Genomic DNA, 25172 nt, shown 5'->3' with positions numbered 1-25172 from the left:
CGTCTTGCCCCACGGCTTGTAAAACAGAACAGTATGCAACATCTTTACCTGAAAAGATAAAGTACAGCTCATACTTCCATGACATGAAGGCAGTAATGATGAGCGAAGGTATTACGATTCTTCCAGGTTGCTGCTTGGGGAAAAATCAGTAAAGGGGGCTCTTGCGTAGATGGTGCAGTGAGCTAAAAAACGGTGATGGATCAAGCCCTGATCTTTGGACTGGGTAAGAGTGGTCTGCTTAATTCAGGCACTCTGTTCATCACCACCCCCTTTTCTGAATCATTTTGTCCACCACAAGCGTGGAAGGGTATACTCAGATGTGAGTCCCTTGCTCATTGCACCATCAGGATTCAAGCAAGCCGGGCCGACGACGCCTGAAATGGCAGAAACTGGTTCCCGGAAGCTTGTTTCCTTCCCAGTATAAGAATTGGCTTGGTAGTTTGGTTTGCCCTGTTCCCATCATGCACTGGGAAAGGAACAAACTAATTTGCATATAGCCAAGTTCTGAGCTGGGATGGTGCAGTGAGCTAAAAAACGGTGATGGATCAAGCCCTGATCTTTGGACTGGGTAAGAGTGGTCTGCTTAATTCAGGCACTCTGTTCATCACCACCCCCTTTTCTGAATCATTTTGTCCACCACAAGCGTGGAAGGGTATACTCAGATGTGAGTCCCTTGCTCATTGCACCATCAGGATTCAAGCAAGCCGGGCCGACGACGCCTGAAATGGCAGAAACCGGTCCCCGGAAGCTTGTTTCCTTCCCAGTATAAGAATTGGCTTGGTAGTTTGGTTTGCCCTGTTCCCATCATGCACTGGGACAGGAACAGACTAATTTGCATATAGCCAAGTTCTGAGCAGGGATGGTGCAGTGAGCTAAAAAATGGTGATGGATCAAGCCCTGATCTTTGGACTGGGTAAGAGTGGTCTGCTTAATTCAGACACTCTGTTCATCACCACCCCCTTTTCTGAATCATTTTAGCTAAGTGCAGCAGCATTATTATGTTGTGCAGATTAACACCCAGAAATAGGTTAACCACAACATGGAGGATTGAAGACCTCTTCTGACAGCTCTGTGGACCACCATTCTTTGGCTGACAATTCTTGAAGATGCTTCCACTGAGGCATCTGTTGTCAAGACAAAGGCCAGGCTGAGTTGGAAGAAAAGATAGCCTACTTCTGTGTTATTGTCGAAGTCCACCAAAGGAGAGCCTGTCCATCACAATTGGGACTCTAGTCTGGTTGCTGGAACCGCCTAATATGTGGGTCTTTTGCAATGATTTGGACACTGTCTTAAGACTTTTGAGGTCTCATATGATATCATTTTGTTTGTGTAAGGTTACTGTGGGACTCTCAATCCAACGATGAAGAATGATTCAAGACTGGTAATGTATGAAAGTGATTAAACTGTAGTTATAGGTACGCAACTTTTATCTTCACACGTAACAAAGTACTCCAATATAGGCCTAGGTAGTTACAAAACCTTTTACCTACATCTGTCCTTCCATTGTTCTACATAACGGGTCTGATGCTGACCTCTTACCTAGTTAGTTGCTACAGGACTGTTGTGTGGTTTTCTCTGAAAACTAGCCTCATGTAAAATGCATGAGGATTCTCAGTATCACAGCAGAATGGCCATCTTCTGCATAATAACTCTGTATAAGGGACACCTCTATGTTCATGCTTGCCTGATATGCCTGTAGTACACTTCTAGGTAGAACCCCAGAGGGTACCTTTTGGGTATATAAGCACAACATCGGCGCTGGGCAGAGCAGAGAAGAAAAAGACTTCTACGCTGAAATGAGACGCTGAGGTTCCTGCATGCAGACACTCCAGCACGCAGTGGTCTGACATCAGGCGCGGGTGTCTTTCTTGAGACCAAGACGGGGTCCTTTGCTCTCCCACATCAGGTAATGGGGTTGGCTCTATTCCAAGGGGATTCTTGGCTATACACCCACATACATGCTAGGTACACTTAAGTACATCTAGTTATTAGGGCTTGCATCATAGGAGTACGGATTTTTACTGTTATGTATATTTATGCCTGCATATATTCATTGTTTTAGCATTATAGTATAATTCTACCTTTTCTTTACTCTGTTGATGCTAATAAACGCATATATCTGTTTCTGTCTTATGGTGGTCGCAGCACACATATTTTACACTAGAATGATGCTGGATCAATAAATGCTTATTGAAAACGTCCCCATCGTTTATTCTGTTTATCTCTCTGAGACAAACTGAGCATGAGTGACTGAGCGAAAAGTACTGTACTGTTTCCAAGATCCCTGGGGGGTCAGAGTTGTCATGTTCAACAGTTGCCAGAAACTATTCGCTCCTTGGTAAGAGAGGCTCATAATGGCACTGTGAGCTAGCTGTTCTACAGACTGATATATCCTTTGGGGGTGGCTGGAATCAGTCTGGACACCAATCCCTTCGTTTAGGTTGTCTAAACTTGCAGATCCTATATACATTTGAAGGAACTATACAACAAAAGGTAAATTAGGCTAACACAATAAGGATTATCTAGGCTGAATTACAAAAAGCAAGACAATAATAGACAATAAGATTTTACTAGGATTAATTATAAAAACCAGTCCCTTCTATATTGTATGCATTCTTAGTAGGGAAAAATGTAGTAGCCTGTTCAACAGGCATACTCTGATTGATTGCTTCCGACAGGCTTGATAGTGCTTCTAACCTCCCCTGTCTCTCTCTTGATGGATAGTGCCTCCTTTCCTCTATTTCTAGGAGAGTACCCAGAAAATGGATAGCGCTAGAATATTGCAGAGGCAGTTTGTCTTTGTTGAGTATCAGACCTAATCTCTTGAATAGCTAGGTACATGCTGCTACTTGTAGCTTCTCTGGATGCACCTTTGCCTAACCAGTCATCGAGGTATGCAAATATCCACCGACTCAAGCATTTAGGAGTGTTACCACTAGTGCCATGCATGTATTTTGTTAATATCCTTCAAGCTGATTTGGAAGCCAAATAGGGAGCACTCTGAATTGGTAACGGCGATCAACTGCCACAAATTTTAAAAATGTCTGATGTTTGCAGTGAATTAGATTGTGGAAAGAGGAATCTTGGAGGTTTAAGGATCCCCTAAATTCTCCCTTCATTAGAATCTGAAACTTCTGCAGACTAACCAATGGCCATATCGAGTATAAGATTTGGAACTTCTGGCCTGAAAGGAGCACTCCGAGCCAGTCTTCTCTACTAAGAACAGCTAATACTCAGAATTCAAGGTTTGGTCAAAGCCCGCTCACACCTTCGTGGAGAAATGCCTTAGCTTCCTGCTTCTTGTCATCTGGTAAAAGACTGATGAAGGGATAACGCTAGGGTGTCATCTTCTACTCTGTATTCTTTAATACAACTTTAGAATAACCTTGCCTATTGCAGCTGAAGTTTGCATCACTTTTAATTCCTCAAACCAGAGGTGATCTATAATTGGTATGGGCTTTACTGCACTTCTGGCCATTTCTTGAAAGTTGTATAGGAAGCAGCATGGTTCCTTACTGGTCATTGGTAGCTCAAATTTCTAGATTAGCCAATCAATGTCCCATAGTGAATTTATAGATGATAGCTTGTTTGGTTTCGCCACAGAGGTCTTGTAGTTTCCGGAAGTTCCAATTCCTCCACATCATCTGAAAAGAATCCTCATCCAATGGATCAACATGAATTGGCCCTGGTGATGTTGTGCTAACATCATTGCAAAATCTGAAATGCCATTATTGATGACAACCCTGTGCATGGAGGGGCGCGGGTTTGTTACTTTAGGGCACTACATCAGAAGGAGAAAGTCGGCATGGGGTAAAACAGATAATCATGTATAACCTACGAGGCTGCTGACTAATGGATACAAATTATTTCATCCCCTCGATGGCACTGCATAAGGCTGAGGTATCGGACTATTTGTTGATAAGTATGGTAAATTAGCAAAAGGCTAAGTCAAAAGGTTGTCACTTTTAATTCTAAAACAGGTCTAGTTGGCAGAATAAAAGGACAGAGGCCAAGGTAGAGCGACTTCACATAATTTAAGCGTGAATTCTGTCATTGCCACTGCCAAAGGCCTTTGAACCACCTATAGAGAAGGTAGAAAGGAGCTGCATACACCAAGGACAAATCAAAGTAAGCAGTGACGTTCCAGCTACCTGAGGAATTAAAGCAGCCATTGGATGGCAATATTCGTTTTCATTTGTACCTAAACTAGAGAAGGATGAAAAGCGTTCATCAGTCAATATTTTTAGCACATCAGAGGAACTTCTTAGTGCTGGTACCCTAACACCATTGTGAAGGTGGTTGAAAATTAACATTTTCTCTCTATGCAAGCCCCATTAGATCAAATGGAGATGCATTAAAAAAAAGCGATTAGCATTGGCTTTAATGGAGGCAATAGGGCTACCTATGAGGTCACATAATTCTTGCATCTAACAAGGTTCACCCCAGTGTCTAATAGCGAACAATTAAAACAGCTGGCGGCTTTGTAGATATAACGCACATTACATGAAGAAATAAGAATGGGATTTATTTGGAACCTGGCGGTGTAAATAAAGCAAACACTAAACCAATAATGTCAGCAAATATTGAAGATGAACAGTAATGTAATATGCCAGCGGAACGCTGATGTAAGGCATTAATTAAATCGTAATATGCGCGATGTTGTAACAATCGGATTTCTTGAAAAAATTGTTTTATAAAAGAAAGCAAAAAGTACAACATATTAAAACAAACATGCTCATTCCAGCCTAAGCAAACATCCGGTCTTCTAGAAGAAACATCCGAGTTTTCACAAACCGTGTACAGCAGGCCAATCTTTGCAGAGGTTTACTAGCACCGCCAGCAGAAATGCAATGCGTGGAATTCGCAGAGGAATGCACTGTAAGCAAACTGAACAAGTTTAACACGAGTTTTGATTTTACTCAGCATGTAATAAGCTATTCATTTTTTTAGAACTTTTTTTGTGCCACTGATGACGTATTTACAATGACAGGTGACAAGAATCAGCATTGGTCATTTCTGCCCATCTTAAAACGTCATTAGAGGTGCTTTGACAAACCAGAAATGGTCTGCAAAGCGACCACGTTGTAAAATGCAAGTGTGGGTCATTCGGTAAGGTGGTCTCCCTGCTCATAAAGGAACACCCGCGTGGAAGGCACAGCCTTTACTGCTTTAACTGCAATATATTTACCGGTGGCATAAAGGCGCCTCGTAACATGTTAAAAGCCAAAGAATTTTTGTAATCCTTCGAGGGGCGCGCAGTAAAAACAAGTCAACTGGTGGGAAAAGGGAAGAAAGAGGTGTGTGCATTCCTGATCGCCTGGGCAGGGTCACATTTCCCTCTAGTCAGCAGGGTTAAGACTCCTAGCACCAAAGGCAGAATTCTACAGAAAATGCTATTTTTAGATTCCAATAAGCTAGCACAGTAAGCATAATTTTAGCTTTGCACTACCAACATCCTATAACCATCTCCTTTTCAGTTAAATGTATATATTTTTCAGTGATAAAAAAATACGGGCACGCTGATATTTGAAAACGTCTTGAATAAATAAGTAATGGAGCAAAACTAGCCTGACCAATTTGTGACGAAACAGATGTGACAATGTGAAATATAAATTTCTTTTTATCATCTGGAAGGCAGCAAACTTTGCCTTTTTACGTGTATTTACATGTGTATCTCTTATTTCGAAAGGGCAAAAAATAAAAGCATAAATGTGCTACAATTTGACCCAATAAATTGAAGGTCGTTGTAGGAAGGTGGCTACCTGACTATGGTTACCCCAGATTTTTTGCCTGTGTTTAGCTGGTTTTTTGACTTAGTTGACCTGGTTCCCTGCTAATCAGGGCCCCAGGCCATCTGCTCTCTCTGTAAAATGGATTCCATGTACCCTAGGTACATACCACAATTGGAAATGGACTCCTTGTCAGCCCCTGTATAATGCACTATAGGTGCCCAGGGCATAGGGGCCACCAAGGCCTACCAGGGGCTGCAGCATATCTTTTGCCACCCCTGGCTGGTTCTTAAATTGACACAACTGGCTGATCACTCAGCTGGGGTAAGGTGGTGTAATCACCCCTTACTTAGGTATAGTATACCTATATCTAAACCTATATCTGGACACATATAAACCTGTGAGCCACTCCTATGGAAGGCCTCATCAATCCTGGAGGCAGAGTGCGTGGTTTAATGTGAGATGGAGCTCTAGCATGAGCTGAGCCTGTCTGCAGCTGTCGGGAACAACTCCCTAAGCTGTTTCAGGATAACGCCATACCATATACTCTTAAGTGCCTTATAATCCTCGCGGTTATATAGCAACTCTGGTTTGGCTTTATCAAAACATGTCGTGTAAGGTGTCATACGATTTGGAATACTATCCCTTCGCCAGTTCTGGCGACGGGGATAGCATTCCACCCCTCTAGAGGGGTAAGACATGTTACTTTGCTTAAATGCGGTTAATTTCTAAAAGGACCTTAGATCCACAAAATGGATGCCTCTGCCACAGACAAGAGTCTGACCCCCTGAAGCTGACCGAAACTCAGCCAAATGGGGCCTGGACAAAGGGTTTCCTGTTGCAGGGAGGTGTTACACCCCCTCAGACAGGAGATAGTGGATTGTAGCAGGGAGGTTTGAAAGAAACCAGACACTGCATGGGGAGCACAAGGCTGCCCCTTGCATAATCCGGCCAATCCGGTTCTGGGGCACTCCAGCCCTCGTGCCAGGGCGGCCTGGATCAAAGGAAGGGGGTGTATCCACCCACTTCCTGGGTCCCACCCATAGGAGGGGACCTAGCAGGTAATCCAGCCCCCAAAATTAGTATAAGACTGGGAGCAGTGCCAATGCACTTTAGATCATCCTGAAATCACCTTTAAACTAAGAAGACGACTGGACTTCGACATTCTGATGAACAGAAGACTGAAGAGTATCTCCCTTGTGGCCTAGGAGGGGCCACCCTGTGAACACAGGCACTACCCAGCACCTCGACGTCTGCTTTGCCGCCGCCTCCCGCCGGAGCCCGAGTGCAGAGCCTGACAAGACCCAGCTTCCCAGACTTCTCCTAGCCCGATCCACAGTCCCTGCAAAGAAGGGACCCGTGGAGGCACCGAGAGACGTGGGAGCGGACATCTTGAAAGACCCCCGAGACGCTGACTGCGCAGCACCCGAGGCACCCTCGACTCTGTGCTTTGGGGTTTGAGAAGCCCCACAATCGAGCAGCATTTGCACCAAAGATCAGCCCTCCAGCATCTCCACGATCTGCGTGGGGCCCTTTTGCTTTGTGCCACTCGACTCGCCATCCCGGCCGCTTGTCACGTGGTCAGCGGCCATCTTGGCGACGAAACCTACAATTTACACTGTGGGTCTGGTTGCTCCAGACCTGCCCTCGCTCCTGTAGAAAGGAGTACCCGCTCTGACCTTGCTGGTCCGAGTAATAAGCCTTTTTCACTTTCCCCGTGGCTTGCATTAGCCAAGGCTTGTTTGCTTCAATCGAGTTGCCAACACCGCCATCAGCTAGAGCCTTCGAGGGACAGCTCGTGATCGACTTCTGGACGTCCTTGACCTCTTCGTGTCCACGTGGCTGCAGAGAGAAGCAACACCTCATCACCTGTTTGCACCCGACTTTGCCTGGTTCCAATCTGGTTCCACGGTGGTCACTGGTCAGTGACTTTGAACACTGTCCCCTCTGCTTTCAGGTCTTCACCACTTCAGATCCACCCTTGGATCCACCGGACACTTCTCCTTCACATCGCCTGCAGCATCTTCAGCTTCAAGCGCCAAGAACCTGCGTGTCAAAACCCGACGCCACTTCGACCCTGTGCACCCGCTTCCTGTGGGTGAGGTAACTTTGCTCCGCCGGTGTTCCCACACTGGTACACATCTCTAGGGTCTGTGTCTTAAGTTTTGTTCCTCTAGGTTCAGCGGAAGTGTCCTTAAACTTTAACTTTGTAACTTTTACGCACCATTGGTTAACATTGGTGCATGCGTGCGCTTTCCGCACTGCTCCCGAATCCCGTGGGCCTCTCCCGACTTCAGCACTGCTTGTCCTGACTGCTCCCAGCGATTCCCTAGGCCCTAGGCCTAACCACTGCTCGATTGGTATCTCTTATACCACTTGTTTAGTATATGGTTTGAGTGGCCACCCGCCCTCATCCATAATTGTGCAACTTGTATGTTTAAACTGTGCTTTTGATTTAACGCTTGTGCCCCTTTATTCATAAAGAATACTGGGGATTGTTTTTAGTAATAAACACATATATTTTTATAATATATACTTGTGTGGTGTCCTTTCATTTGATATTACAGGATTGTATGTGGTAAAACAGCTCGCTTAACACGACCTCTTAAGTTAAGCCTTTAGGCTGCTTAGTCCATGCTACCCCTAGGATAGCTTGTCTAACAAGGTTGACTTACAACCTGACACCATAAGGGATTGTTTGGTCTGATAATAGGTGGTTCCAGAATTGGAAACATCACCTATCAGGCCAACTTCTCACAGTCGTCTTGGTTATTTTTAGGTCTTGCCTAGACAGAGTTTAATTGTGTCGTTAGAATCATGTAATAAAATATATATATATCATAAAAATCTGAAACAAAAAAAAATACATGTACACGCACCTAGTGTGGTTTTGGGTCAGCCACTGGTTCAATACAACGGTCATTCACAAGATGCTTTCCTCACCCCAGCCCAGCGCAATGGGTCAGCCCTCTTCAGCCACTGACTCTTCACTATGAGTGAAAGCATTTCTCCTACTCAGTTGTGCACCTTAGCCTAAAATGAAGTGGGAATCCAACGACCATCTGAGCTTCTAAATAAAATATCATGTTTAGTATATAGTACTGGCGCCATAATGCAACAACCACATACCGATTTCCTTATCACCGAACGCCATCCAAACCTTTCAAGATTAGTCCCAGTTTTAACACAGCACATGATGATTCCAGACATTAAAACACTACACTTTCTACACACGTTTTCACAGCTTTAGCAAGTAGGAGAGAAAAGGGGCACATTTTCCACACCCAGATAAGCATCCATGCCTATTATTTTCCCCAAAGAAAAATATTTTACAGATGGACTACGCCAACCTGGTTACCTTTTTAAGTAGAATTGTACCACAAAATCACTTAATTACCCAATAAGAAAAGTCTCAAATTGATCCCTTTCCAATAAGGCCTAGAAGAATTTGAAACCATGGAAAGCCTCCCAAACCCACCTAAGAAAGTGACTTTCTCCCAAACCCACCTTCTTTAAAGATTCAAATTTGCAAGCAATGACAACACCAGTAGTTTGTGATTTTTCATAATGAAAAGCGTCAGACACTCTTCGTGGGGGACATAGGGCAGACAGGTGCTACCGGGCTTCTAACATGGTAGTTGTGGTAATTTGCTACTGGTGACCTGTGACCCGCCCTACTATAGCTATCAAAACTGGGCCATGTACAACTCTTACGCACATGACTCTCTGGGGAGCAGAGGCAAGCAGTCACCGGCCTCTCATGGACAGAGTAGGTGCCCAAGTGCCGCTCTCAACAATCAACCAACAGTCACAATAACTGAAATTTCCAGCCCAATGCTTTTCTGTTAACAAAAATAAGTTATCACACAAAATACTACATAATCCAACTTATCAAGCCAGGCAGTGTCCCTGGGTGCAGTGCTTAATTTGAGCCGGTGCTTTCCGGTACTCAGAACCAGTTAAGGAAACACTCATTTAGAAGGCACATGGTTTTCCCCGAATCACAGGATGTTGAGCCACACCGAGACCCAAACCTGGTTCCCCAGCTCGGAAACCGGCAGCTCTGGCCATTAGGCCAAGTCCTCTCCAGTCAGGGGGCAGTTTGCACCAGCACATTTCTCCTGTTAGCACTGCCTCCTGAGGAGAGCCAGACACTTTTAATTTTACAAATTAACCACTGCCTGGGTAAAATCTTCCCCTTAGTGGTACTCCTCTCTCTAATCCTTCTTGCTAGTCCTTCCTGGTTGACTCTTCTCTAGTTGCCCCTCACCTTTTAATATTTAGATAAAAGTATGAATCAGGCTCAGGCCCAGTCCTATTGCCCACAGGGAAATGCACAACCAGGTCTCAATTATTCTAAAGTCTTACACGTTTTGTGGTGTTGTAGGCAGGTGACTGTCTGTCACTTCCTCCTTCCCAGGAGTTCTGACAGCCCCTCCGTGCTCCTGTGCTCGGGGGCCCGGGGAATGAGGATATCTCAAAATCACAGAGTGGGCCAGACATGGGCCACATCTATATGCATGCCTGCCCTGTTCAGTACTGCAATGCAGTGGCTCTGTCACAAGTGTGGTTCTAGCTGCTGCAGTCTCCTATCATAGCAGGAGTGTTGTGGGTCCTGATTGGGAAGATAACAACTGGCCGAGGGAAAGATCACAGCAGGAGCAGCTCCAGCATTGCCGATGGCTGTTATAGCCCCGATTGGGCCAATCGAGGATTATGGCAGATTCAGTCCATACGAGGCAAAAGCAATTTGAAGCCCTGATCAGGCGAAACAATGATCGTGGCAGATGAGCCTAGGCACAGCAATTGAAACATTTACCGCACAGCACCACTGATGCGAGATCAGGTGAATCCTCCTGGACAGACCCTAGCCCCAGGGATAGCCATGCCTTTCCTCTCTCAGCAGATAGACAGGCAGACTACTATACATGTCTGGTAGATCACCTGATCCTCCAGTGCAGATTCAAGTAATGTCTCCTCACTACTGGGAGACTGGCTGTCAACAACTCACTAGCCCTGGTTGCACAGAATTCCTTCAAGTACTCTACAGAGCACTCTTTTCCTTGGTCATGAAGAAATTAACCCTGGACCAAAGTGGGTATGTTTGGGTCACTTTTTCCAGACAGGGAATGTGAATCCACTATCTCAAATTTCAGAACCGTTTTGGGTTGGTTGTTCTTTCGAGTGTTCCTCTCAGGCTGCTCTCCAGACACAGCCTTTGTGGTGAATGATGCTTTTTACAACAGGTAACACACACACAATACAGACACAATAAGGTATAAGGTTTCCGAACTTTGCTGTCCTGACTCCCACCTGAAGCAGTAATCCAGGAGACAAAAGGACAAGCCTGACTTAAACACTTCCTCACCCCGACAACAGAATTTCAGTCTCTGCCCCCCCCCCCCCCCAACCTCTACCATCCACCAATTGTCAGTGCTCAGGAAAACGAATCAGCAGCTCTATGCTGTCACAAGGCCTCATGGAATTTCTTAAAGTGGCACAATCTTCATTCTCTACACTACAGTGTCTGGATCTCCTCCCACCAGCCACAGGAATGCAGGCAAAATACTTAAACTTTCTGAGAGAACAGTCCTCACCCATCGGCTTCACTACTCAGACACACACACAATTCTGGTCATACTCCAACAGTGGAACATTACAACAGGCAAGGTGGCCACATTTAACTTAAAAAATATATATATATTCTATTTCTAATTTAATGTCCCAAGATGGTGGACGGCCACTTTAAGAAACTAAAGAATGCAGTGGAATTCCAAGCATAAAAACCCAAGCGGGCGTCCTAACAGTAGCCCGTGCAAAAATAATGAAAACAAAAACAAAGAGGGCAGCAGAAGGGAGAGGGGTTTGACTGTGTGGAGCAAATAGCCAATAATGTATTGCAGTCTATTGTGTTGTAGACAATAGGTTTCCAACAATATACAATAAAAATGGTCTGTAGGTAAAATCTAAAATATAGGGGCTTCAAAGAAGTTGGCAAGTTATTTCAGTACTTGTCTATTACAAGGCTTTGTGTTTGCTTATGTGCATGAGTGTCTGTGGATGTGTTGTCTTGGTGTGCATAAATGCCCAAGTGGGCCCTCAGTCTGAGGTGAACAGATTTAAATGAGAGGATACCAGGGGCCGGAGTTTATGGTTCAGGCCAGTATCCGAGCATCTAAATCAGGCTATTGTAAGTTTTAGCTGCTGGGATGGTGAATAACAAAGATGACTGTAGTATCCTGTGTTGTATTTATCTGGTTAGTTACTCCCTAGCTGCTCAGCCAGTGTGACTGTGATGCATGGAATGCTGGTGTGAGAGTCTTGAATGGAATGTTTGGGTGCCTGGATTCCTGAGTGTGTAAGTTGGAGTATGGGTTGAGCAGCAGGCAGAGTGCTCCTTGTGGTAATAAATCTACATGAAACTACATCCTGGTCACGGACTTCATTACTACAGATTTTTGGCGACGATCTATGGTAAAGAAACTCTGCGTGCTACAAATGAAGTTACAAAAAGAAGAACTTCTAAAGAAAACCAAACTAACAATTTAAAAGTACATTGGAAGTATAAAGATATTGACTGAATCAAAAATTACTCTGACAACGCATAGTAGACACCCAGAGTGACAAATTGCCCTTCAACCTTTCAGACTCACCAGTGACCTCTACATCGGTCGGCCTGGACAGGGCATTCGTCTGTTTATATTGTTTGGTTGCTCTTGTGTGTCGTTACAGCTTTCATCTTCTGTCTGAGACAAGCCACGTGGTGTTTTATTCGTGGAGCCTGCTGATGCTTATAAGGAAAACTTCCTGCCTCATTGTTCAGCTCCATGCCTGCGCGTTATGTACAGTCTGGATTTGTTACAAATCATTCGCCTCAAGAACATGCAACCCGTTGGACTTAACATAATTCATTTTTTTTAAGTGGTCGGACAGCGTTAGGCAAAGTGAATTGTATCATTGTACAGGAAGTTTGTCTAACCTACATCTTTACCGCATCGCTACGTGAGGTTTTCATTTTTTTCCCCCGATGTGTTAACTATAAATACATTGCTGCATGTAACTTTTCTTTGCCGTTTATCTTTGAATTTTAAACGCACCGTCAGTATGCCGCATGCTGTGCACGAGTGTTTCTTACCTCTGAACACCTGTGTGGATTCTCGCAGTCACAGTGGAGTTCTGACACTTCAAAGGCGCAAGATGGAGCAGCTTGTCGTCTTCTCTCCTGTTGCTCATGAACGCGCATTGTGAGGTTATTCTTGGTGCACGCACAAGCCTGGAGCCACCCAGAGCTGTTTCTGGGTACGTGCCACCATCTTGTTTTATGCAGGCAAGCAGCCGCTGTTTTCACACATGAAGAGCAGGCATAGGATGAAGCGAAAATCGTGATGTAGGTACACCACGAAACTAAGCGTGTTTTTTAAAAGGGACTTACTGAAACAAGATATCTCTAAAGGAAACCTCCACAACTAAGATAGACTTCCTTTGAAGTACAAGGCGTGCCATCCCCACCAGTGTCCTTTATATTGGACGAGTATTCAACAGTGAGCGACCCGGTATACCCTTGAGGGCTTGGGTAAATGTATAGAAGGGTAGGAGATGCCTTCAAGGGAATTGGTTTATGAAATATTTTTCAATGATTGAAAAGATTCTCAAAAGGACAAATCAATGGTCCTATACTAGAGTTAATCAATAATTATATGATTTAGTCAAAAATGAAAACCAATTATTTGTACATGAAACACATATGACAAAGAACAAGAAACACAAAAGGTGTATATGAAAATTTAGAATTTATCCAAAGAAGAATTGAGAGGCATACAGATTTTGTAATACGAATATATAAACAGGCCTACAGGGGAAACAATAATGTATCAATCTTATACTCTGTAGGTCCTGATCAAACCTATCCTATTTCCAACTATTGTCAATTAAGTAGGATAAGGGCGAAGGTCGACGTTTTGGTCTCCGATGCATGTATCTCTGAAACCATCTTCAGGACTGTTAGCTTTATATTTGTAATGCCTTCTACGGCTCTATATTTAATCGAATTCAATTCAGATTGATCACTGACGCACAAATGTTGATATTGCCTTCAGTTAATGACATAGCTGCAGGTCCGTCCTGTATCAAGAAATTGACGGGGAGCTTGACAGAGGATGGCAAACGGTATGCAGGATTCTTATCTTAATCAGCGTAATCAAGCTTATATTTTTTGTTTCTTTTAGGTTTGTTGCTGCAGTGGACATGCTCACATTTTCTAGCAGAGCGTTATCAGGTACTGCTTTAATGTTCCATTTCACGTAAGATTCTCTACTCGCAAGATCTTCATTTTCATAGACACAAAGTACGATGTCTGAACTTCAAAGCAGATTACACTCATCATTATTTTAACACTCATGATTGAGACCATGTTTGTTTGCAACCTGTTTTTAATGTATTATGGTTTTTATTACATGCTTGTTGGGGCCAACAAAACTAGTGTGGTCATGGTAGTACCACTCGGATGAGAGGCCACTTACCGGAAAAAGGGTATGTTTAAAAGAATGTAATACAAGAGATATAGACAGTAAGTCTTTACCCTTACTAGAGGGGTATTTTAAGGGGTGTCTCTCCCTTTTCAAAATTGATGGGTTTTAGTCCCTTTTAACGTTGTGTTCACAGTTCAAGGTTGTAATCATGTTTTACTTCACACTTTGTTTTTGTAGTGGGTGTTAGTCCCATCTACACAGTCTGTAGTGGGTTTTAGTCACATCTACGTTATGTTATGTTATGTTATGTTATTTATGTTTTTAATATAGCGCAACGGATACTCAAAAAGAGTGTCCCGGCGCTTTGGGTAAGGGGAACAGATTCAGAATAACATAACGCAATTAAAAAGAACACAAAAAGACAACACACACACAAAAAAACAAGAAAGAGCAGCTAATGAGGCCTACTGGGTGAACAACCAGGTTTTAAGACCTCTCCTGAAGTCCAAAAGACTAGTCGCTCCCCGAAGTGAGAGTGGAAGCGCGTTCCACATCTGTGGGGCTAGCAGACTGAAAGAACGGCCGCCCCGGCGAGCTCTCTTAATGCGAGGGACGGCCGCCATAAGCAGCGATTCAGACCGCAGAGAGCGGCCCGGATGGTAAAAGACCACTCTCTTCTGGAGATGTTTGGCTCCTACTGCGTGGAGTGCCTTATAGGCCAATATCATGGCCTTAAAAGCGATCCGTTTACGGATCGGAAGCCAATGCAAAGTCCTAATTAACCCAGAGGCACTGGCGCGTCTGTTTAGACCAAAAATGGCCCTGGCCGCCGCATTCTGCGCGACCTGAAGCCGCTGCAGCAGGTACTCAGGTAGGCCCAGGTAGAGAATGTTGGCATAATCCAACCTGGAGCCTATCAGGGCCTGCACTGTCAGCCTCCTATGCTCCTCCGACAAAAGAGGCAGGAACCTCCGCAGCATTTTTACATACATAGTTCTAATGGTTACAAGTCCCATTGTTTTTGTAGTGGGTGTTAGTCCAATCTACACACACAAGGGGTTCCAATGGTACGAGTCCCATGTGCTCTATTGTTCTATGTTTCATGGTTCTAGCCTCCACACAGGGGTTCTAATGGGTACGAGTCCCATGTGTTCTATTGTTCGGTTAACGTTTCTAACCTTCACCTAGAGGTTCTAATGGGTATGAATCCCATGTGTTCTGCTATTCTAATCATGCTACTAACCTCTAAGTAGGGGTTCTAATGGGTACGAGTCCCATGTGTATCATTGTTTGTGTGCATTAGTCTGCACACTCCTTGGTTGTCTTCCCCTAGGCCTGATTAGCTGTATGGTTAGCAGTCAACATTTCTGGAGATGTTTCATGTTTCTGGTTCATTTATTCTCTTGAATGTTGGGGAAAGCCAGTTTGGGTGTCCGTCACCCATTTCTAATGTTTTCTTTAAAAAAATTATTGGAGGATGATGGGTGGGTGATGTATATATATATATTTGTCTATGCATCGCCTCTACATTGTTTTTTCTTTCTTTCCATTTCTCATGTACTTCGCTCTTAACCTGTATTTCATTTTCTCTTTCTCTTGTTCTTACTCCTGCATATCTCCGGCGTATTTTCTTCCTGCTCACGCTTGATTTTCTTGGTATCTTTGCTATTATTCATTCACGTTTGGGTTCACTTTTGTTCTTGCTTTTTCTCTTTTTTTCCATTTTTTGGAGGTTCTCCTTGTTTGAACTTTTTTCTTCTTTGGTTTTCCTTTTTTGTTTTGTGGAAGAAGGGAAGGTATATAGTAACCTGTATTGTATTTATCTGGTTACTTTCTCCCTAGCTGCTTAGCCAGTGTGAATGTGATGCACGGAATGTTGGTGTGATGGTCTTGAATGGAATGTTTGGGTGCCTGGATGCTTGAGTGTGTCAGTTGGAGTATGGGCTGAGCAGCAGGCAGACTGCTCCTGGTGGGGCTGTATCTCTTCTACTTATCTATATGTAACTGGTCTCAATAAAACTACCTGTAACATTGAGAGGAAGTAAGTAACTGCCTGGCACAAGCTTCAGGCAAGAGGATTAAGGTAAGCCTTGAGCTGATAATAACTGGAAGATACGATTTGCAAAGTAAGGGGAGCGATGATATAGCCAAGCTTGTTTTTTTATGGTATCTTGTTGGCTCGGAGGGAGCTATGCAAATTATGGGTCTCCCCACTTTCCCCCACAATTTTGGACTGGGTACGAGTCATGAGACTTACTGCTAAATTGGACACCTTGGATCAAACCAAGAAAAGGCGGAGTTTTTGGGCACCTTTTTTATTATATTTTGGGTGAGGGGCTTAATAATTAGGTCGGGAACAGCTATTGAAAAATAATAATCCAATGATTAAGGCCTTGGCCTATCTCACCAGCGATTTGTTTCTGTATAGGAAACAAGTGGACAAGGTAGCGGCGCTCTAAATAAGAGGGTCTCTTGCTTGATAGGAGTCCCCTTGTTGATAGTAGTGTTGCACAAGCCTTTGTTACCATAGCTGGTAAATGAGATAAAAAGCCCTAGGGCGGCATCGTTTTTGGAAAGGGTGGCAGAATGGCCAATGAGGATAAATAAAAAAAACTACCTGTAACGACATCCTGGCTGCGGACCTAGTTACTACAGAGACCCTGAAACACAGGATGAAAATCTATATATCAAGGTTCCCAAATTGAGTCATCTTTGACTCAAAATTGCCCTTGATCCAGTCCCTGATTATAATCGAACTACTGTGTTGCCTTGTTTTTTGGTCTTCCCTCCTATTTACTTTGCAAGCCACACTCACCCAGAACACGGCCGCTACACTTGTATCAATATCCCTAAACATATCAGTGTAATAGCACATCACAAAAGTCTTCATCGGCTTCCAGTTCACAAAAGCCTTAAAGGTTCTATTTCTGTCATAAGACTATCTTTTCGGCTACATGTAAGAACTACTGATCTCTGAGGTTTTCCAGGTTTTATTCACCCAGATTGCTTCCTGATTCAGCCTACTCAATTGGTCTGTATTCCACTGTATCATAAATCTCACCTTAGAGGAGGTGCATTTTCTGCATTCACTGCTCAGGTCTGGTACAGCTTTCCTCTGCGGTCTGTTCCAAAACTAATATTTTTCAGATTTCATGATTTTCGAAAAACTCACCTTTCTCAATAATGTCTGTGCTTGGTAATTTACAGATTTCAGCACCAGGACTCCTACGGGATCCTTTAGTGGTGTGCTTTACAAAACCAAAAAACAAAACCAATCCTATTGTACCCCATGCCTTGGGCTACACTGCTGATATCTAGCTGTTTCCCTGGCTCACACAATGTGGTCAAGCCATAATTGGAACTCCGGCTGACCGATCACATAGTTTACCCATATTCTAGAGCTTTATTTTGTGCTAGTCATCAATCATTTTTTCAATTTGAAATAGTATAATCGCAATATTTAACAGACAATTGAAAGCATGATTAATGGCTTTTGTTCAGTGCTAGAAATTGTGCATGGACACAAAATACATGGAGGCAAGAACAATTAAGGATTAGGGTTTAGATATCTGCCGAATACAGGCCAAGCCACTCTTCTCTACATATTAATTTTAGCAACCTTGTAAGGCACTGTTTGAAGGGAAAATTAAGGAGAACGGGTACCGTCACATTAACAGAATAGCAGCTGTGTTAAGGGTTGCTTGCAAAATAAACCTTTGGATTAAAAAAACAAAATCACACCCACAGTTAAGCCAAAGAAGGAACCACTGAGACAGGCCCAATACAGCAACTGTAGAAATCGTATATTTTTACTTGAGCAAATCCAACTGTTAACACCATATACTCTTCGGACACTGTGCCTGCTTCGCAACAGAACAATGGTTTACAGGACAATGGAAACATACAGGTCCTCGACTATTGTTGCTAACGCCGTCATCAAGTGGGCTAAAATGCAGAATAGGTATCAAAAAGCACTCATTTACATATTAGAGTCCTACAACTAAATATGTATAATATTCATGGAATAGACCAATTAAGGGTGTGGTAAGAGTACAGTTATTTGTCGAGCAGTGCAAAGTATAACCGTTCAGTGGCAAAGCAGTTAAAAAATATATATAGTGTGTAATTATTAAAATAAGGCAGGAACTGGTTGACAATGGTTTTCCTATACGCAAATTACAAGGTATCATTTTTCAATGTGATTTGGCAAAAAAACAACAACAAAAAAAAGAGGCAATCAATGGACAATCAGGATTTGTCCCTAGTAATGTATTTAGACGTCTGCATAAGGACAACCATGAGTCACATATCACAGTGTTTAACACCTCAATCATAATCATAATTAGCACACAGATTCCTTTGGGAAATAGGATTGCCCAATATGTGTATAAAACTCACTTCTTCATTGCTGCCTTATCTTAATGCATCCCTGATTCTTAATGTCTTTGAAGTGACATTAATGCTCGTATTTATTTATTAATAAAATAAAAAAAACACGTTTGGTCTCGTTTGTCAAGTCAAATTATTGCCCCATTTCTTTTCTTCCCTTCCTTTCAACGAGATTGGAACGAGCTGCTCACTCCCTTGCTTTCTGCAAACTAACAATATACAATATACTTTCATCCCTGCCCTCTTTTAATCTGGATGCACTAGCGGGCATGAGAAAGAAACATCCCTACTTACCAACTCTGTATTTATTCAACAATAACAAGTAAACATGTTGCTGTATTTTAATACTTAGATAATTGTCCACTGTTTTAACCCTACTAATATGGTGACAACTTTTTTTCTCTGTCTCAACACTCTTCTGGGCTCATTTTGTTTCTACGGTCTGGTCCTTCTGGTTTTTGTAAGATCACTACAACAGTTCATCCTATAGGTTTCTTTGTCGTTAGTATTTGGCAAGTGTATTTTTGCTCAACAAACCATTCCTCCATTATGTGACATCTTCTTTCAGCTTCAATGCACCCTTTATTATTGATTACCCTCATTTGTACTCTCCTACGCTGACTTACTTTATGTAGGTATTTCAGCTATTAAAGTGCAACAGAGCTCTAGAGAACAATAGAATTTCCTTAAAACAATAAAACAGACGTTTTTTACTTTTCCTACACTGTTGTTCCCACCAACCCCACCCAAACCAACCCAATTTGTATTCTTCTATTACTTTTTGTGAACAAATTGCAACTGCAGATCTTAATCGTATAAAAGTACGTCCAAACTATAATTTTCTATCTAACTCTGCAAAACATTTCCTCCAAGCTTTTGTTTAATCAAATTTTTTGTTCCCTCTATGTTAGTCACCGTTAGTATATATGTGGAATTACCTCACGATAGCTCATCCATGACTCAGTTTTCACATATTCTTTGATTTCTTTTATGGCTCCCCAAGATTTCTGTTTATCTTTACTTTCAGTTCCATTCCCTTTGCATTGTATTTACATGCATGCATGCATTTTCATACTCAAGTTCATGTGTATTTAACATGCTTCTGCTGTACGAGTGTTTGGTGCACAGCATTCAAGAAAAATATGAAGCATCACGACACCACAGAGAAGTCATAATAAAAACACAATATTTAAATTTTAAAAAAGCGAGGAAAAGGCAGATGTCTCTTTATGCTGTGTCTTTAATGAAAATGTGGGATATTGCCAATAAATAGTGACGATATTAAATACAAATGTAAACACAGGAAATATGGCACTACCACTGACACTACCAAGCAAACACAATCAGACGATTTGAAAACCGTATTTTCTTCCAGCAGAGGTTCGAGTTGTTGACTCCATTCAAGCAATGTAACTTTATCCATCTGGCGGTTCTGCCCATATCTGGAGAGGATTAGAGTCTAAGATGTAGTTCTAGTAAAGGCCACAAAGAACTTTGGAGGAATGACAGAAATGCAAGACCTCCAGAATGTCATTTCACTGTCATCCCATCCTTGAGCCAGAAAACTCCAAGGCCCATTTGCTTCTTCAGCCTTGCTACTGTTTTGTTTCTCTAGGCTCCTATATGCATACTTTGGGGACATTCGGTATTCAAATATTCCTATGGTCTTTAACTTGCTTGGCTGACATTGCATATCAGGCTATTAAGATGGGGGTCTTCTCTAGGATGAAAGGTAATGCTAGTACCCTTGAATTATGGGGCAATGGGTGTTAAAGCCTATGGTTATATTGCTAGAATTGGGAACAGACGTCGACGGCTTCCCATTAGGGCAAATATACTTTAACATCTTCCATGGAATACTGACTCTCTTAAAAAATATATATATCTTCTTCTTTAACTGAGCGAAAGCTATTTGGTGGCATGTCTGGCTTTGCCTCGGCCTAGCGTTTTCCATATTAATGTACAGGTAGGTCTCCGTCTCATCTCCTCCCACAGACCAATTATTTCATTCTTTAGTTTCTCTAAAATCCAGACCAATCATTTCTTGTTTATGTACTAAGTCAAACTCTTTTTCAAATAACTTCACACCTGTTGAACCTCACCCTCCGCGGTCACCTCTGCCTACATAATTCACAAAGGCCACCACCGTTGCGTTTCAGATGGCCCTTTCAGGCTCATGTAGCCAATATGTGAACTAAGAAACAGCTTGTAATTTTATTCAAGGCGACTACTAACAAGCTTTTGGAAACTGTTCTGAGCTCAATCTGTTTGTTCTAACCTCGCATCGTCAGAGAGAGGTTTAAAAAAAAAGGTGTTACATAGCCCTGAGAACTTTGGGAAAAAAGAATGTCCAGGATGCGAACTATGAATACACAGATACTTCTGAACCGAAATACATACCTGGCAGGCAATGAGAATCGGGGAGCACTGCCAATGGTACATTCAAAGAAAAAACGCAAACCTTTTAAAACATTACATAAATGCTTTGCCTAATTGGCCAAATAATTGTGTGAATAAATATTGCGATTATATTCACTTTAGCAAACGTGTTGTACACACATAAGAACATATTGATACAAATCTCCATACCCATATAAAAATGAATTTCCTCAAGTAATGTTTCTCAACGTCTTACCGTTAATGTGTGTTAATTCCAACATGAAAGAATTTCTGTACACCACTCTCAAAAATAAATGTTTAAAAAGCCTTACGTTATCAGGGGTGTGATCTGTACCAGCCAGAGGTTGTGGATTAATTAGGATCAGGGAGTGCCATCCCGCTTCTCTTTTCCATTCACTCCAAGGTACTGAGGTGGAATACTGTGGACGTACATGAAAAGCTAGTACCCACCATTGGTTAAATGCTGGCTCTGGCCTTAAGGTATTACCTCTTGGCCCACAGTAGTTATCCATGGCAGGAAGAAGGTGTCCACCAATCAATTTCATAAATGTTGACCCAGGGATGATAGGGGTAATTGTTGCCAAACTGTGGGCATCCATTTCATGATGATGCCCTCTCCTGGTAAAATCCCGGCTCAAGCATAATACTCCTACTTACTACAATACTGTGGACATCAATGCCTAGATAAAGCCTCCCCTCCCCTGGTATAGTGCTTGATTTGCCATGGTTTTGGCAAGGTTTATCAGATTCGATGGACCGATAGTGACGACCCCTGGTGTAATCTTGCCCTGACATAATGCTGGTAATTCAGAAACTGGGCAACCACAGCAATTTATTTCCCCACCCGCTTCAACGCCTCGTCAGGGGTTGTAAGTGCTATATAAATGCAATTACAATGCAATACTGTTGATATAATACCCTAGCATACTGATGGTAATGTGTTGCATATTGTGGACATCACTGGCATAATAAAGCCTACCTATGATAAAATGCTGTCACTGACATCTTAGTAATTCCTGACATATTTCATATCCATGGCCTCATTGTTCCTACGCCTGGAATTAGGGTTGTCCTGGCCTAATGGTATTAATTTCATGCAGGGGAGTCATGAACCCCCTACTTTAGCAGATAAAGCAGGGGTGGTGTTCTTTGTAGGGCTCTCTGTGTGCAACTCGGCAGACAAAGGCTCTTCATTAATGCTGGAATACAGCGTCAATAGAAGAGCAAGCAGAAGCAAGAAAAAGAAATACACTTGAGTATATAGAACAGGGAAAGAAAGAAGAAATATTGGAAGGAATGGTGAAAAGAAGGAAATATGAATGAATGAGGGGTGGCTGAATAAATATGTGGATGAATGAATGAGTGGGTGAAAAGATGAGTGGGTCAAAGGTGTATAGACAAGTAAAAGAATGGTAACGTAGATGGATGGATGGGTGAGTGAGTGAATGGATAGGTGGATGAACAGGTGAAAGGATGGGAGAGTAAAGGAATGGGTGGAAAGAAGATGGTCTGGCGAAAGGCTGGCAGAGTGAATGGTTGGGAGTGAATGGATAAATGGTTGGACAGGCCAAAGAATGCCAGAGTAAATGGATTGACGGAGAGGTGAATGAACAGGTGAAAGGACGACAGAGGAAAGGAATGGAAGAGTATGAAAATATGAGTTAATAGATACCAGAGTGGATAGATAGAAGGCAGAATGGATGGGTGGATGATGGATAGAGGCAGGATGAATGGCAATGTAGCTCTATGGAGTGGATGGATAGATAGAACCATGGAAGGATACAGTAGGTGGATAGATGGCAGAATGAATGGATAGCTGCCAGAGCAGATGGTGGCTGGTTGGATGAACGAATGAGTGATTGGATGGATGGATAACAGTGAATTTATGGATGGCAGAGTGAATGGATGGATGGATGGATGGCAGAGTGTACAGATGGATGGCACAGATGGATGGCAGAGTGTAGGGATGGATGATTCGCTGAGTGGATAGAAGGCAAAGTGGGTGGGTGGACGGCAGAGTAGATAGATCGATGGACGTCACAGTGGATGGATAGATGGGAGACTGGATAGATGGCAGAGTGGATAGATGGCAGAGTGGATGGATGGCAGATGGATAGATGGCAGAGTGGATAGAAGGCAGAGTGGATAGAAGGCAGAGTGGATAGAAGGCAGAGTGGACGGATGGCAGAGTGGACGGATGGCAGAGTGGACGGATGGCAGAGTGGACGGATGGCAGAGTGGACGGATGGCAGAGTGGACGGATGGCAGAGTGGACGGATGGCAGAGTGGGTGGATGGCAGGATGCAATGGAAAAGAATGAACAAAAGAATGAATGATAATAGAATGTAAAGGTGAAATAATGGATATGAGCAGATAGAAGGGTGAAAGAATGAATGGTAGATGCACTGATGAAAGAGACAAGGAAGCTGTTCTAGGGAGGGTTCAGCTCACTTGCTTCGGTTGCTTGGTGGCTTAAATTCAAAGTGGGGGCGATTTTAAGTTTCTGGCTACTCCCTTGATTCCAGGCATATCTTGGGCAGCCACAATGGTAACCTCCACAGTGTAATGCACACCCTGGCATAATTATGATTTTTCTTGGCTTACTTTAAAGCATCCATGGTGTGATAATGCCCAAGCCTGGTATAATTTTGGGTGTGGCATATTACTGATAGATAAAAGTAAGAAAAGTATAGAAGGGGAGATAGACCGATGCTATAAAAAACAGTCATATAAAATTGCATTTTGTTTGTTGCCTTTAGTATGGCTTTTTTGACAAGTCATAGGAAAATGATGCCAAAATATGCACCTTGTATTCAACAAAGTCTTATTGGTGGATGGACCTTCCTTCCACACTCTTTGGGAGGGTCGGACTTGCTTAGCACATCATAAAAGTACTGGAATATTTCTTGAATGCCATTTCCGAACCTACAACATTTTCAGTCAAATCAATCAAACAGGACTTATAAAGCGCGGCAAATCACCTGTAAGTGTATTCAGGCACTGAGAAACTGTTGTTTAGGAGGGTTCAGTTGAACAGCCAGGTCAGAGTCCCTTCCTAAATTCCAACAGAGGGCATGAGGTCAGATGGTGAAGGGGGGGGGTTGTTCCATGACTTCACAGCGAGGTAGGAGAAGAAGTATCCTCGACTGTAGCTTTGGTGGAGCATGAGGGAGGCGGACCACAGGTGTCTAGAGGGTTGGTTGAAGTTCAATCGGTAGTTGATGTCGGCTTTGTTGTGTAGGACTTTGTGGTTTGGATCAGTATTTTGAATTGACTTATCTTCTGAAATGGGAGCCCGTGGAGCCTCTTGAGGTGGGGGGTGATGTGGGTTCAATTAGGGAGGTCGAGGACGAGTCTGGCCGCTGAGTTCGGTATAGTTTCCAGTCTCTTCAGGAGGCGATTCCTATGTAGAGTGCGTTGCCGTAGTCTAGCCAGATGGTGACTAGGGCTTGAGTGATGGTTTGTCTGGTGTTGACGGAGAGCCATTTGAAGATCTTAAGAATCTTTTGTGGGAATATAGCTTTAAACTGTGTGAAATACACTCTCCGCCTCGTTTTTCAATGTTTTCTCTGACTGAGAAATTTCTTGGGAACCCTTGGAGGAAATGGAGCTCACTTGCTACAATTTGGGACCAGTATTAATGCCCTAACATGTTCAATGATCACCATCAGTTAATGGCCCCTATCTGTACATGCCGCTTTCAAAAAAGAACATTTTCAGATTGTATCTGCTTCTAATCCACAGAACATGTTCTGTGGATTAAAGTGGTTCTGATAAGAAGTATAGCGAGGGTCTGTGATTTATATTTTAATGATGAGTAAGTAGGGAGAATGGATAAGTGGAATAGAGAGACAGTAAAAAATAAAGAGGAAAGTACAGCGAATGGGGGGCAAGAGGCAGTTAGTGAGGAGTGGACTGATGTGAAGTGTAAAAAGCCCCGCACAGAATGAACCGATTGATAAGGCGAGTGAAGATGGGGATGAGTGCGGGGGAGGGGCTATGAATTGAATGACGGAAAGGATGAAATGACGGACTTGTGTGGAGAATGAACTTGGTGACAGAACACCATAGGGCTCGGAACGCACTTTGTGGGAGGCAGGGAGATCATTTTCTTTTCCCAAAATGGAACAAAAACAACACGGTGCTTAGCTACAAGTGTTATCAGATACCTGGCGCGGAGTAAGTG

The 25172-nt window shown here is 43.0% G+C and overlaps 1 protein-coding gene across 2 annotated transcripts in view; it reads right to left on the bottom strand.

The window, feature by feature from the left end:
* DENND6A (DENN domain containing 6A) overlaps window positions 1–25172 on the bottom strand; it is a 412594-nt gene that overhangs the window by 268207 nt on the left and 119215 nt on the right. The window lies entirely within an intron of this gene.

This window comes from Lissotriton helveticus, chromosome 9 (genome assembly GCF_964261635.1).
Source record: "Lissotriton helveticus chromosome 9, aLisHel1.1, whole genome shotgun sequence".
NCBI lineage: Eukaryota > Metazoa > Chordata > Amphibia > Caudata > Salamandridae > Lissotriton > Lissotriton helveticus.
Note: the sequence above shows the minus strand (reverse complement) of the source record. Positions and strands in the feature narration are given on the sequence as shown.